This window comes from Schistocerca piceifrons, chromosome 7 (genome assembly GCF_021461385.2).
Source record: "Schistocerca piceifrons isolate TAMUIC-IGC-003096 chromosome 7, iqSchPice1.1, whole genome shotgun sequence".
Classification (NCBI taxonomy): Eukaryota; Metazoa; Arthropoda; class Insecta; order Orthoptera; family Acrididae; genus Schistocerca; species Schistocerca piceifrons.
In genome coordinates this window covers 218,243,152-218,257,347 of record NC_060144.1, presented here as the reverse complement: position 1 = coordinate 218,257,347, position 14,196 = coordinate 218,243,152, and positions in this window count along the sequence as shown.

Here is a 14,196-nt window from a genome sequence, read left to right as displayed (position 1 = left end):
AATCTACACATATAAGTAATGAGAAGACACATCAAAAATGAAGAATTGATGACAGGCAGAAAACGTTTTACTTATTCGTAACTAGCTGACGGCCCGGTGTTGCTCGGGTATGTATTTATTCCAGTCCTGTATTAGTCCATCTCCTGCTTGCCATCTCTCTGTTCGTCTCCTCTTCCTGCTCTCTCAGTCCAACTCCCCTTTCCTTTACCTGTACAAATCCTTCTCTCCCATCTCTGTCCATACCCTCATCACTTCCTCTTTCCTTTCTCTGTACGTCTGGTCCTCCTCCCCCCCCCCCCCCCCCCCCTCTGCCATCTGCTCCGTGCCGTCGTTGGATAAGCAGCTGCAGCAGCAAGTCGTATACTCCTAGCTCACTCATTTGTTACATAGTTTAATTCTTAATTTCTTTGCGTGTTTTTGGTACTTGCATTGTCTAATTCATAAATTTCGGGCGTATTATAGTATTTCAGAGTTGTAGCATCGCGTTTTAGTACCTAAATAGTGTAAAATCGCGTAGTCTCCTTCCGCCGCCGAGCAGTGTGTGAGCAGTGCGCAAGTAGCAGCATTACTGGATTTACTAGGCAATCCTGTATTTTAATAACCGTTTAAATTTTGTGTCGATTTGTTTGCGCTGTCTGTAGATTAGTTCAGACGTTCTTTGCAAAACAGTTTTTAGCATGGACTGAAACTGCTGTGTTCGGATGCAGGCTGAGTTGGCATCCCTTCGCTCCCAGCTTCAGGCAGTGTTGGCTTCGGTCACACAGCTTGAGGCTGTTGCCAATGGGCATCACTGTGGGGTTCCGGATGGGGGTTTGTCGGGGACGGCCAGCTCGTCCCACGCATCCCCCTATCGGACTACAACTGTGGTTGCCCGGGATACTGCCCGCATTGAGGCTGATCCCTCACCTGTGGTAGAGTGGGAGGTCGTCTCAAGGTGTGGCAGGGGGCAAAAGACATTCCGGAGGGCTGAACGGAAGGCCTCTCCAGTTTGTCTGACGAACCGGTTTCAGGCTCTGTCTCAGGCTGATACTGATATTCGGCCTGACATGGCTGTTTGTCCTGTTCCAGAGATTGCCCCTCAGTCTGCAAGATCCGGGCGGTCGCAGAGGGTGGGCTTACTGGTAATTGGGAGCTCCAACGTCAGGTGCGTAATGGGGCCCCTTAGGGATATGGCAGCAAGAGAGGGGAAGAAAACCAATGTGCACTCCGTGTGCATACCGGGGCGAGTCATTCCAGATGTGGAAAGGGTCCTTCCGGATGCCATGAAGGGTACAGGGTGCACTCATCTGCAGGTGGTCGCTCATGTCGGCACCAATGATGTGTGTCGCTATCGATCCGAGGAAATCCTCTCTCGGCACCAATGATGTGTGTCGCTATGGATCTGAGGAAATCCTCTCTGGCTTCCGGCGGCTATCTGATTTGGTGAAGACTGCCAGTCTCGCTAGCGGGATGAAAGCAGAGCTCACCATCTGCAGCATCGTCGACAGGACTGACTGCGGACCTTTGGTACAGAGTCGAGTGGAGGGTCTGAATCAGAGGCTGAGACGGTTCAGCGACCGTGTGGGCTGCAGATTCCTCGACTTGCGCCATAGGGTGGTGGGGTTTCGGGTTCCGCTGGATAGGTCAAGAGTCCACTACACGCAACAAGCGGCTACACGGGTAGCAGGGGTTGTGTGGCGTGGGCTGGGCGGTTTTTTAGGTTAGATGGCCTTGGGCAAGTACAGAAAGGGCAACAGCCTCAACGGGTGCAGGGCAAAGTCAGGAAATGCGGGGACCAAGCAGCAATCGGTATTGTAATTGTAAACTGTCGAAGCTGCGTTGGTAAAGTACCGGAACTTCAAGCGCTGATAGAAAGCACCGAAGCCGAAATCGTTATAGGTACAGAAAGCTGGTTGAAGCCAGAGATAAATTCTGCCGAAATTTTTACAAAGGCACAGACGGTGTTAAGAAAGGATAGATTGCATGCAACCGGTGGTGGAGTGTTCGTCGCTGTTAGTAGTAGTTTATCCTGTAGTGAAATAGAAGTGGATAGTTCCTGTTAATTATTATGGGTGGAGGTTACACTCAACAACCGAGCTAGGTTAATAATTGGCTCCTTTTACCGACCTCCCGACTCAGCAGCATTAGTGGCAGAACAACTGAGAGAAAATTTGGAATACATTTCACATAAATTTTCTCAGCATGTTATAGTCTTAGGCGGAGATTTCAATTTACCAGATATAGACTGGGACACTCAGATGTTTAGGACGGGTGGTAGGGACAGAGCATCGAGTGACATTATACTGAGTGCACTATCCGAAAATTACCTCGAGCAATTAAACAGAGAACCGACTCGTGGAGATAACATCTTGGACCTAATGATAACAAACAGACCCGAACTTTTCGACTCTGTATGTACAGAACAGGGAATCAGTGATCATAAGGCCGTTGCAGCATCCTTGAATATGGAAGTTAGTAGGAATATAAAAAAAGGGGGGAAGGTTTATCTGTTTAGCAAGAGTAATAGAAGGCAGATTTCAGACTACCTAACAGATCAAAACGAAAATTTCTGTTCCGACACTGACAATGTTGAGTGTTTATGGAAAAAGTTCAAGGCAATCGTAAAATGCATTTTAGACAGGTACGTGCCGAGTAAAACTGTGAGGGACGGGAAAAACCCACCGAGGTGCAACAACAAAGTTTGGAAACTACTGCGAAAGCAAAGAGAGCTTCACTCTAAGTTTAAACGCAGCCAAAACCTCTCGGACAAACAGAAGCTATACGATGTCAAAGTTAACGTAAGGAGGGCTATGCGTGAAGCGTTCAGTGAATTCGAAAGTAAAATTCTATGTACCGACTTGACAGAAAATCCTAGGAAGTTCTGGTCTTACGTTAAATCAGTAAGTGGCTCGAAACAGCATATCCAGACACTCCGGTATGATGATGGCATTGAAACAGAGGATGACACGCGTAAAGCTGAAATACTAAACACCTTTTTCCAAGACCGCACTGCAGTTCCTTCTCTAAATCCTCGCACAAACGAAAAAATGGCTGACATCGAAATAAGTGTCCAAGGAATAGAAAAGCAACTGGAATCACTCAACAGAGGAAAGTCCACTGGACCTGACAGGATACCAATTCGATTGTACACAGAGTACGCGAAAGAACTTGTCCCCCTTCTAACAGCCGTGTACCGCAAGACTCTAGAGGAACGGAAGGTTCCAAATAATTGGAAAAGAGCACAGGTAGTCCCAGTCTTCAAGAAGGGTCATCGAGCAGATGCGCAAAACCATAGACCTATATCTCTTTATTTCATGGCTGTGTGAATTTGCCTTATGCTGCTGTGTAAAGCGTGTGACCTTGAAGCGGACTTAGCCGCTGAGCGAGGCAGCCGCGCAACACGGTGCCTAGTATTACTAGCACCGTGTTGCTGGAAAATCAAGATTGCCCAACACTGATACGGCGCGCTGGCGCTGTGCGTACGGGTGGGGGGCAGGAAGTACATCCTGTTCTGAGGCAGCAGCATGCTCATTCGACTCGAGGCAGCCGCACGAAGCACACAGCCATGCCGTACAGGAGGAGAATGTATAGAAGAAGGAGCAGACTTCCAGTGTACAAGACAGTGGACACTTTTAGTTTTGTTCCTAATAATGTTTCTCAAGAAGAGCTACTGACTGGTCCTATCACATTTGTTGGATGCAAGATTAACTTTTCATGTACTACCACAGAACTTGTTCCTGGTAATTCATGGTTGACACTGGCTATAGTACGAGGTAGTGATAAAGCATTACAAGGATATTGCTTTTCACAATATATATAAATGACCTAGTAGATAGTGTCGGAAGTCCCATGCGGCTTTTCGCGGATGATGCTGTAGTATACAGAGAAGTTGCAGCATTAGAAAATTGTAGCGAAATGCAGGAAGATCTGCAGCGGATAGGCACTTGGTGCAGGGAGTGGCAACTGACCCTTAACATAGACAAATGTAATGTATTGCGAATACATAGAAAGAAGGATCCTTTATTGTATGATTATATGATAGCGGAACAAACACTGGTAGCAGTTACTTCTGTAAAATATCTGGGAGTATGCGTGCGGAACGATTTGAAATGGAATGATCATATAAAATTAATTGTTGGTAAGGCGGGTACCAGGTTGAGATTCATTGGGAGAGTCCTTAGAAAATGTAGTCCATCAACAAAGAAGGTGGCTTGCAAAACACTCGTTCGACCTATACTTGAGTATTGCTCATCAGTGTGGGATCCGTACCAGATCGGGTTGACGGAGGAGATAGAGAAGATCCAAAGAAGAGCGGCGCGTTTCGTCACAGGGTTATTTGGTAACCGTGATAGGGTTACGGAGATGTTTAACAAACTCAAGTGGCAGACTCTGCAAGAGAGGCGCTCTGCATCGCGGTGTAGCTTGCTCGCCAGGTTTCGAGAGGGTGCGTTTCTGGATGAGGTATCGAATATATTGCTTCCCCCTACTTATACCTCCCGAGGAGATCACGAATGTAAAATTAGAGAGATTAGAGCGCGCACGGACGCTTTCAGACAGTCGTTCTTCCCGAGAACCATACGCGACTGGAACAGGAAAGGGAGGTAATGACAGTGGCACGTAAAGTGCCCTCCGCCACACACCGTTGGGTGGCTTGTGGAGTACAAATGTAGATGTAGATGTAGATGCTCCTTTCCCTTTTGTATATCTGTTCCTCCCCCTCTAAGTAGATCTCCTGTTCCCCCCTCTCTCTGTCCATCTTCTCCTTGCCCTGCGCCAATTTCCCCCTTTCTGCTCTCTGTCTATCCACCTCCTCCTGCCACTTTCTCTCTCCGCCTTGTCACCGCCATACCAGTTGGAAATTGTTGGTTCTTGCTCCTATAGTGTTTCTTTCCAGATACAGCACCAAGTTTGGCTGTTATCGATCCAAGAGTTTTGGAGAAGCTTTTTACCCGTGGATTGGCTCGCATACGTACATGTTACATATATTTCACATACGATTAACATATTTGACACATGTTTGTGCGTATAAAATGAAGCAGCAAAGAAACTGGTATAGGCATGCTCATTCAAATATAGAGATATGTAAACAGGCAGAATACGGTGCTGCGGTCGGCAACGCCTGTATAAGACAACAAGTTCAAAATGGCTCTGAGCACTATGGGACTCAACTGCTGAGGTCATTAGTCCCCTAGAACTTAGAACTAGTTAAACCTAACTAACCTAAGGACATCACAAACATCCATGCCTGAGGCAGGATTCGAACCTGCGACCGTAGCGGTCTAAGACAACAAGTGTCTGGCGCATTTGTTAGGTCGGTTACTGCTGCTATAATCCGTTCATCGTAAGAATAAACCTGATGTAAACAAACAAAGACGCGATGATTGATCCGAAGCCGTAGCACACGTACACTGGTGTTGTCACTCTCTTGGAAGTAGGTCCTACTTACGTATGTATCAAATATATTATTACTAAGTTACGTTAAATGAAACCTTAAGATATTCAAATGTATTAACAGCCATCAACGTTTCTCTGAATCACGCTTTAGCTATGTAGTTTTTATTTCAAAACTCGTCTACAGTCACAGCCTCTGCAGCGTTGCGCTCTGATTGCAGTATGCAGTATGAAAATGGCTGGGGCTGCTTTCTTTTCCGTAGTGAAACACGCGCGTGGAACATGGTTAAAAAGTACCGAGTAAGAGACTATTCTTAATGTTTTCCATAAATTTACGGGGATAACACAGGCCAACGAAAAATTTTTTTGAAAAATTTTTTTAGTTTGATAGCTGATTTTTGTAGATTTTTATGAGCTGAATCTAAACCTAGCCTTAGTTCTTTTGTATAACCCATAGTTTCCGAGCAATATGCTTTTCATTATACAGTACAAAAATCCTGTGCTATACGGTAAATGGGGTAATTAATGAAACGCTTTCTTACAACATAAGCATGGTTTGTTTTTCAGTAAGCTACTTAAAACAATGATATGTGTTAATAGAGGTTTCACTTGTCACTTGGAATTGGTTTGTGTTTTCTTTCTCTTTTTCCTTGGGAGCTTCTTGTGTAGGTTTTCTTCGATGAGTCGCTTGCTGATCTTCCCGGTGAAGTGACCAACAGTAGTCCCCCATCATGTTGGTGTTCCAGCGGCCTTGGTAGCGTTTCTCCATCCCTTTAATGTTCTGGTGTAAACGCTCTCCTTGCTCCTCACTAACATCTGGCATATTGTCTGGGAAGTAATCAAGGTGACCTAACCAAATCGTTGAGACTAGTCTGAGTAAACAGTTTGGGCTCTAGACTTTCTGTATTACAATGCAATTCATCACCATCTCGTTCATCTAAATCAGGTTGTACATCAGAAAATACTTCTGTTGGAATAGAATTTAAATCATCTGGTGGTTCAGGAACCGGCAAATCTACACCATGCCCTACTGGTTTGATGGCGGACGGAAATAGAATCGACCTTTTTGCCAGAACATGTTTTTCAGCAGTGCTACCAACGTCATGTACATTCATTACACCTCCTCTTTAAATCATTTTAACTGGATAAAAGCTGTTAAATTCTTCAAAAAATCGCTTAATTTAATAAGTTTAACAGTAAAATATGAAGAAATGGAGGGTGACACAGTTTTTTAAGTATTATATTTGGATTTCCCACCATAAACAATATAAGAATAAGGTACTCTCAGCAAAAAAGTGTTTCCTTCGTTGGCCTGTGTAATCGGCTTTGAAGTTTTCCCAGCGATGAATGTATTGCAGTTGTAAGCCAATGCACAATGAACGTGTAGCGCAGTTGGTAATGTAATTGACTATGAACCACATGCGGATATTCGTGCATTAGTTCAAATCTCCAGAGTATCATTTTTCTCTCGTTCAATTTGAAATACCTACATCTCGTAATTATAAAACTCATCATTTTTTATGAATAATGCACGCCTTCTTGTTTCTAATTAGATGCTGGACCCGAAATTCCTATTTCCATTTCAAATACAAATTCATAACTACCGATGTTTTATGAAAGACTGTTCATAAATGTTGTTTAAACTACGGAAACATTATTTAATTTTTAAGCCAAAAATTAAAAACCAAATCTTCTTTATCTGGACTATGTCCATTGTTTTATACCACAGAGATAGATAAGCATCGTAGAACCACGAAAAACAATCGTTTTCACAGCGTCGAGCACATCATACAAATGCTGCATTTTTACATTTGCTCTTGTGCCATTACAATATGAACCCAACAGAACTGATCTGGAGCCAAGCTGCGGGATTTGGCCCTAGAAGTAACACGACTGTTAAATTGTCAGACGTACTGGAACTAACACACGCAGCTTTTTCACACGTCACTGCCGAATGCTGGCGGTGTATAGAACGGCTCGTCATAAAAGAAGAGAAAATGATGCGTTTGGTTGGCTTCGTGGATTCTGTTGTTGACAGGCTCTTTATCAACGTAACAGGTGACACTTCCAGAACTGGAATGTTTTTATCTGTTTCGGATAGGGAAGGAGCTAAGAGATTACCAGACGACTGACTGTACAAGTAATAACTTTAATGGCTTCAGTATTTAACTATACGGTGAAATCCTTCAGTACTCTCTTACGTTACACACAGCGTATGCAGAAAAATTACCCTGTGGTTAAGACAGGAATTTTCATCATTCTTGTTTTTAATTACAATAGTACGTTAGCTAAAAACGATAACGTGTTGCGGTTTTCGTCTAGTCGTCTAAGAAGCGTATTGTGAGAGTTTTGCGGTGCATTATTTCATTCTGCTTAAAAAATCATTCGAAGCTGTATTGTTCCTCTGCTCATCTCTTTTTACTTGTGAGCTGCAGCTGGCCGCGTCGCTGCAGACTAGCTGTACCAGCGCCGGCCTGTGTAGCCGTACGGTTCTAGGCGCTTCAGTCTGGAACCGCGTGACCGCTACGGTCGCAGGTTCGAATCCTGCCTCTGGCATGGATGTGTGTGATGTCCTTAGGTTAGTTTGGTGTAAGTAGTTCTAAGTTCTAGGGGACTGATGACCACAGATGTTAAGTCCCATAGTGCTCAGAGCCATTTGAACCATTTGAGCTGTACCAGCTGACTGGCCAGGGCTGTTCAAGTTAAATGCGGAGGAAAAGCTGTTGTCCCGTATTATCGCTAAGTCGATGTGCGCGTAACGCACAGCACAAAATGTACACTTACTATCGTACTTGACAGTATTCGAGACAGCTTGGCTGCAGTCCCACAAGAAACTGAAATCCAATTAGGTTCCAGCACACACGGAAGAATACATAGTGCAATGTTTACATCAGGTTTATTCTTATGATGAAAGGATTGTACAATGGCACGTTATCAAGATTTAAATGAGTTTGAACGTGGTGTTATATTCGACGCACGAGCGATGGGACACAGCGTCTCCGAGGTAGCAATGAAGTGGGGAATCTTTTCCACGAGTATACTGTGAATATCAGGAATCCGCTAAAACATAAAATCTCCGACATCACTGCTGCAGGAAAAAGATCCTGCAAGAACGGGACCAACGACGACTGAGTAGAATCGTTCAACGTGATAGAAGTGCCACCCTTCCGCAAATTGCTACAGATTTCAATACTGGGCCATCAAAAAGTGTCAGCGTGCGAACCATTCAATGAAACATCATCGATATGGGCTTTTGGAGCCGAAGGCCCACCCGTGTACTCTTGATGACTGGACGCCACAGAGCTTCACGCCTCGCCTGGGCCCATCAACACCATTATTGGACTGTTGATGACTGGAAACATGTTGCCTGGTCGGACGAGTCTCGTTTCAAACTGTATCAAGAGCATGGACGTGTACGGGTATGGAGAGGCCCGCCCGGCTAGCCGCGCGGTTAAACGCGCTGCTTCCCGAGCGGAAAGGCGTGCCGGTCCCCGGCACGAATCCGTCCGGTGGATTAGTGTCGAGGTCCGGTGTGCCGGCCAGCCTGTGGACGGTTTTTAAGGCGGTTTTCCATCTGCCTCGGCGAATGCAGGCTGGTTCCCCTTATTCCGCCTCAGTTACACTACGTCGCCGATTGCTGTGCAAAGACGTCTCCACACGTGAGCCTAATTACTCTAGCACACAAACATTTGGGGTTACACTCGTCTGGTATGAGACATTCCCCCGGGGAGGGGGGGGTGGGGATGGTGGCGTGGGGGGGGGGGGGGAGGTGTCCACTGGGGGCCGAACCGCACAATAACTCTGGGTTCGGTCTGGGGGTGGCGGTGGAGTGAGTGTACTGCTGTAGCCTGTTGTGGGGTTGTGAACCACTGAGCGGCAGGAACGAAGCTTCTCGTTCGTTTCTAGGTGCCCAGTTCAATATATACAATACACAGTACACGGATGTGGGGACAACCTCATGAATCCAAGGATCCTGCATGTCAGCAGGTTATATTCAAGCTGGTGGAGTTCTGTAATTGTGTGGGGCGTGTGCAGTTCGAGTGATATGGGAACCCTGATACGTCTAGATACGACACTGACAGGTGAGACGTACTTAAGCATCCTGTCTGATCATCTGCATCCATTCATGTTCATTGTATATGGCCGGCCGGGATGGCCGAGCGCTTCTGGGCGCTACAGTATGGAACCGCGCTACCGCTACGGTCGCAGGTTCGAATCCTGCCTCGGGCATGGATGTGTGTGATGTCCTTAGTTAGGTTTAAGTAGTTCTAAGTTCTAGGGAACTTACGACCTCAGAAGTTAAGTCTCAGAGCCATTTGAACCATTGAGCATGCCGACGGACTTGGGCAATTCCAGCAGGATAATGCGACACCCCACACGTCCAGAATTGCCACAGACTAGCTCCAGGAACACTCTTCTGAGTTTAAACACTTCCGCCAGTCACAAAACTCGCCAGACATGAACATTATTGAGCGTATCTGGGATGCCTTGCAACGTACTGTTTAGAAGAGAGGTGCATCCCCTCGTACTCTTACGGATTTATGGACAGCCCTGCAGGATTCATGGTGTCACTTCCATCCAGCACTACTCAAGACATTAGTCGAGTCAATACCACGTCGTGTTGCGACACTTCTGCGTTCTCACTTTGGGCTTACACGTTATAAGGCAGAGGTGTACCAGTTTCTTTGACTCTTCAGAGTAGTTCACATATATCTCTAGCGAATTTCGCTGTCTAGTTTTCACGCAGCTCGACGTTCATGACGTCAGATCTCCTGAATTATGTGTCGTACAATGACATAATTTTGTAGTACGTTAGCGGCATAAGTGGATATTTTCGGCAAAATAAGTCGCCAATACAGTTACCATTAAAGAACTAATAAATTTAAAAGTAATGCCTGATGGGACAGTTTCACTGCATGAACAGCGGAAATGTAATGCACGGTAAACCTTTTTCCTTTCATCATTTCGTAGGGCTTACCAGCGAGAAAAAATTTCTTAAAGGTTTGAAATAATGTCCCAAGTTTGTTGCAAGTCACTAAGAGCGCTAATCCTCAAATAATGGATGAATACAGTCTGGGTATTTGCGGTCTTGTGCTACAGAAATTTTTGACCCCCGCCCCACCTCTTTGATTGGTAGGTGGTTGCTACTCCCACAGCGATTCTTTCCAGACAGTAAGTGATATGTGTACAGAAGATTGATGCGTCGATATGATTTTTACGAACGATTCAACGGTATGGAAGTTGATATGCTGCAGTGGTATCTATTGGCGATTTATAGTAAAGGGGATAGCATAGAAACCTTCTCCATGAAAAAATACGTATCTATGCGAAATGGTATGGTGATCCTCAAACGGTATCGAAAACTACTAATCTCACTAACATTCGTATAAGATGTGACTGAAATGGAATAGGGAAACCTTAGAAAACACAGATAAGGGTGATCAGGCGGCATCTTTACTCTGCAAATAACATGCAGGCCTGTGTCTCCAAAGCTGTAATCAGATCGCCAAATAATTCGGCGCATAAAACATGTAGCAAACGTTCTGCGACTCATGTATAATGAGATGTAACATCTACATCTACATCTACATCTATACTCCGCGAGCCACCTTACGGTGTGTGGCGGAGGGTACTTATTGTACCACTATCTGATCCCCCCTTCCCTGTTCCATTCACGAATTGTGCGTGGGAAGAACGACTGCTTGTAAGTCTCCGTATTTGCTCTAATTTCTCGGATCTTTTCGTTGTGATCATTACGCGAGATATATGTGGGCGGTAGTAATATGTTGCCCATCTCTTCCCGGAATGTGCTCTCTCGTAATTTCGATAATAAACCTCTCCGTATTGCGTCACGCCTTTCTTGAAGTGTCCGCCACTGGAGCTTGTTCAGCATCTCCGTAACGCTCTCGCGCTGACTAAATGTCCCCATGACGAATCGCGCTGCTTTTCGCTGGATCATGTCTATCTCTTCTATTAATCCAACCTGGTAAGGGTCCCATACTGATGAGCAATACTCAAGAATCGGACGAACAAGCGTTTTGTAAGCTACTTCTTTCGTCGATGAGTCACATTTTCTTAGAATTCTTCCTATGAATCTCAACCTGGCGCCTGCTTTTCCCACTATTTGTTTTATGTGATCATTCCACTTCAGATCGCTCCGGATAGTAACTCCTAAGTATTTTACGGTCGTTACCGCTTCCAATAATTTACCACCTATGGCATAATCGTACTGGAATGGATTTCTGCCCCTATGTATGCGCATTATATTACATTTATCTACGTTTAGGGAAAGCTGCCAGCTGTCGCACCATGCATTAATCCTCTGCAGGTCCTCCTGGAGTACGTACGAGTCTTCTGATGTTGCTACTTTCTTGTAGACAACCGTGTCATCTGCAAATAGCCTCACGGAGCTACCGATGTTGTCAACTAGGTCATTTATGTATATTGTAAACAATAAAGGTCCTATCACGCTTCCCTGCGGTACTCCCGAAATTACCTCTACATCTGCAGATTTTGAACCGTTAAGAATGACATGTTGTGTTCTTTCTTCTAGGAAATCCTGAATTCAATCACAAACCTGGTCCGATATTCCGTAAGCTCGTATTTTTTTCACTAAACGTAAGTGCGGAACCGTATCAAATGCCTTGCTGAAGTCCATGAATACGGCATCAATCTGCTCGCCAGTGTCTACGGCACTGTGAATTTCTTGGGCAAATAGGGCGAGCTGAGTTTCACATGATCTCTGTTTGCGGAATCCATGTTGGATATGATGAAGGAGATTTGTATTATCTAAGAACGTCATAATACGAGAACACAAAACATGTTCCATTATTCTACAACAGATTGACGTAAGCGAAATAGGCCTATAATTATTCGCATCTGATTTATGACCCTTCTTGAAAATGGGAACGACCTGCGCTTTCTTCCAGTCGCTAGGTACTTTACGTTCTTCCAGCGATCTACGATAAATTGCTGATAGAAAGGGGGCAAGTTCTTTAGCATAATCACTGTAGAATCTTAAGGGTATCTCGTCTGGTCCGGATGCTTTTCCGCTACTAAGTGATAGCAGTTGTTTTTCAATTCCGATATCGTTTATTTCAATATTTTCCATTTTGGCGTCCGTGCGACGGCTGAAGTCAGGGACCGTGTTACGATTTTCCGCAGTGAAACAGTTTCGGAACACTGAATTCAGTATTTCTGCCTTTCTTCGGTCGTCCTCTGTTTCGGTGCCATCGTGGTCAACGAGTGACTGAATAGGGGATTTAGATCCGCTTACCGATTTTACATATGACCAAAACTTTTTAGGGTTCTTGTTTAGATTGTTTGCCAATGTTTTATGTTCGAATTCGTTGAATGCTTCTCTCATTGCTCTCTTTACGCTCTTTTTCGCTTCGTTCAGCTTTTCCTTATCAGCTATGATTCGACTACTCTTAAACCTATGATGAAGCTTTCTTTGTTTCCGTAGTACCTTTCGTACATGATTGTTATACCACGGTGGATCTTTCCCCTCGCTTTGGACCTTAGTCGGTACGAACTTATCTAAGGCGTACTGGACGATGTTTCTGAATTTTTTCCATTTTTGTTCCACATCCTCTTCCTCAGAAATGAACGTTTGATGGTGGTCACTCAGATATTCTGCGATTTGTGCCCTATCACTCTTGTTAAGCAAATATATTTTCCTTCCTTTCTTGGCATTTCTTATTACACTTGTAGTAGTAATACTGGCAATTGTGATACTCATATGTAGTGGCAAACATTTTCTTAAATGTGATGATGAGTACAAATAAAGGTGCTCGCTATCTTATGTGGTTGCATAAGAGTCGCTTCATCACAGTGACGATGGAAAACTGATCTGAGCATCTTGTCATCTTTGTCATAGGTCTTGTTTACAGAGCTTCTTATCTAAAGTGGAAAATTTGATACCCAGAGCGTTCACACACCAGCATGACACTGCGAGAACAGCAGCCGCGTATCGAGCCGTCCAAGAGTTAGGCAGCTGAAGCCTTACTGTGAATTGCGCTCGTTCGAATCCTGGAAGTGGTGAAGAAACGTTAGCAACAGAATTCTGCCGGAGCAAGAAGAGGTGGTGCGGCACAGCTCTATATCGTGCGCAAATATCTTCGATAAAACTGCAAACTTTTCCTACTTGTGTTGTGATGTAAGAGCGTAAAGCAGTATTGGTGCTGACCCTCCTGTCGCAATTTTACCTCTCCTTTTGCGCAGGCTGGCCACAAGGCAGAAGATTCCGCTGGTGCCCTTCAATTCGAATAACCAAGTACAGTTGAACTCCACCGGAGGGTGGCTAAAATTTGCCCGCTTGAAAACACACGTTGTTGCTCGCAGGAATATCCCAACAGCTGACAACGAACTCCAAACGACACAATGTGAACAGTCGTGTCTTGCTGGTAGATTAAGTCAAAACTCAACTTTCATGTCCAGGATCTGTGGAGCCACGAACCTCGTAGCAATGGGAACAGCACCACAGACTCCGACACCACATAGAGGCAGCTAGCGGGCCTGGCCAAACCACACGTCGCGGAGATTTCCTCTATCCTCCACGCCAACCGACCAACTCCTAGCCCGGAAACGGTGAAAGGACCCAATATACGTCAGCCGATGACACGACCAACCGGACTACCAACCAATGGTCGTCCCGCTCCAATCTCCCTCCGTCGGGCAGTTGATGTGTGTCACCAGCGGTCAGCGAGCACTGGCTATCGGCTCCTCACCGGCGCTCCGTCCCCAACTTCACTGCTGCTGCGTCCCGCCTGGGCTGCTGGTCTGTCCCGGACTGTTTGCCAGACACACGACGACCTGGAAATACTA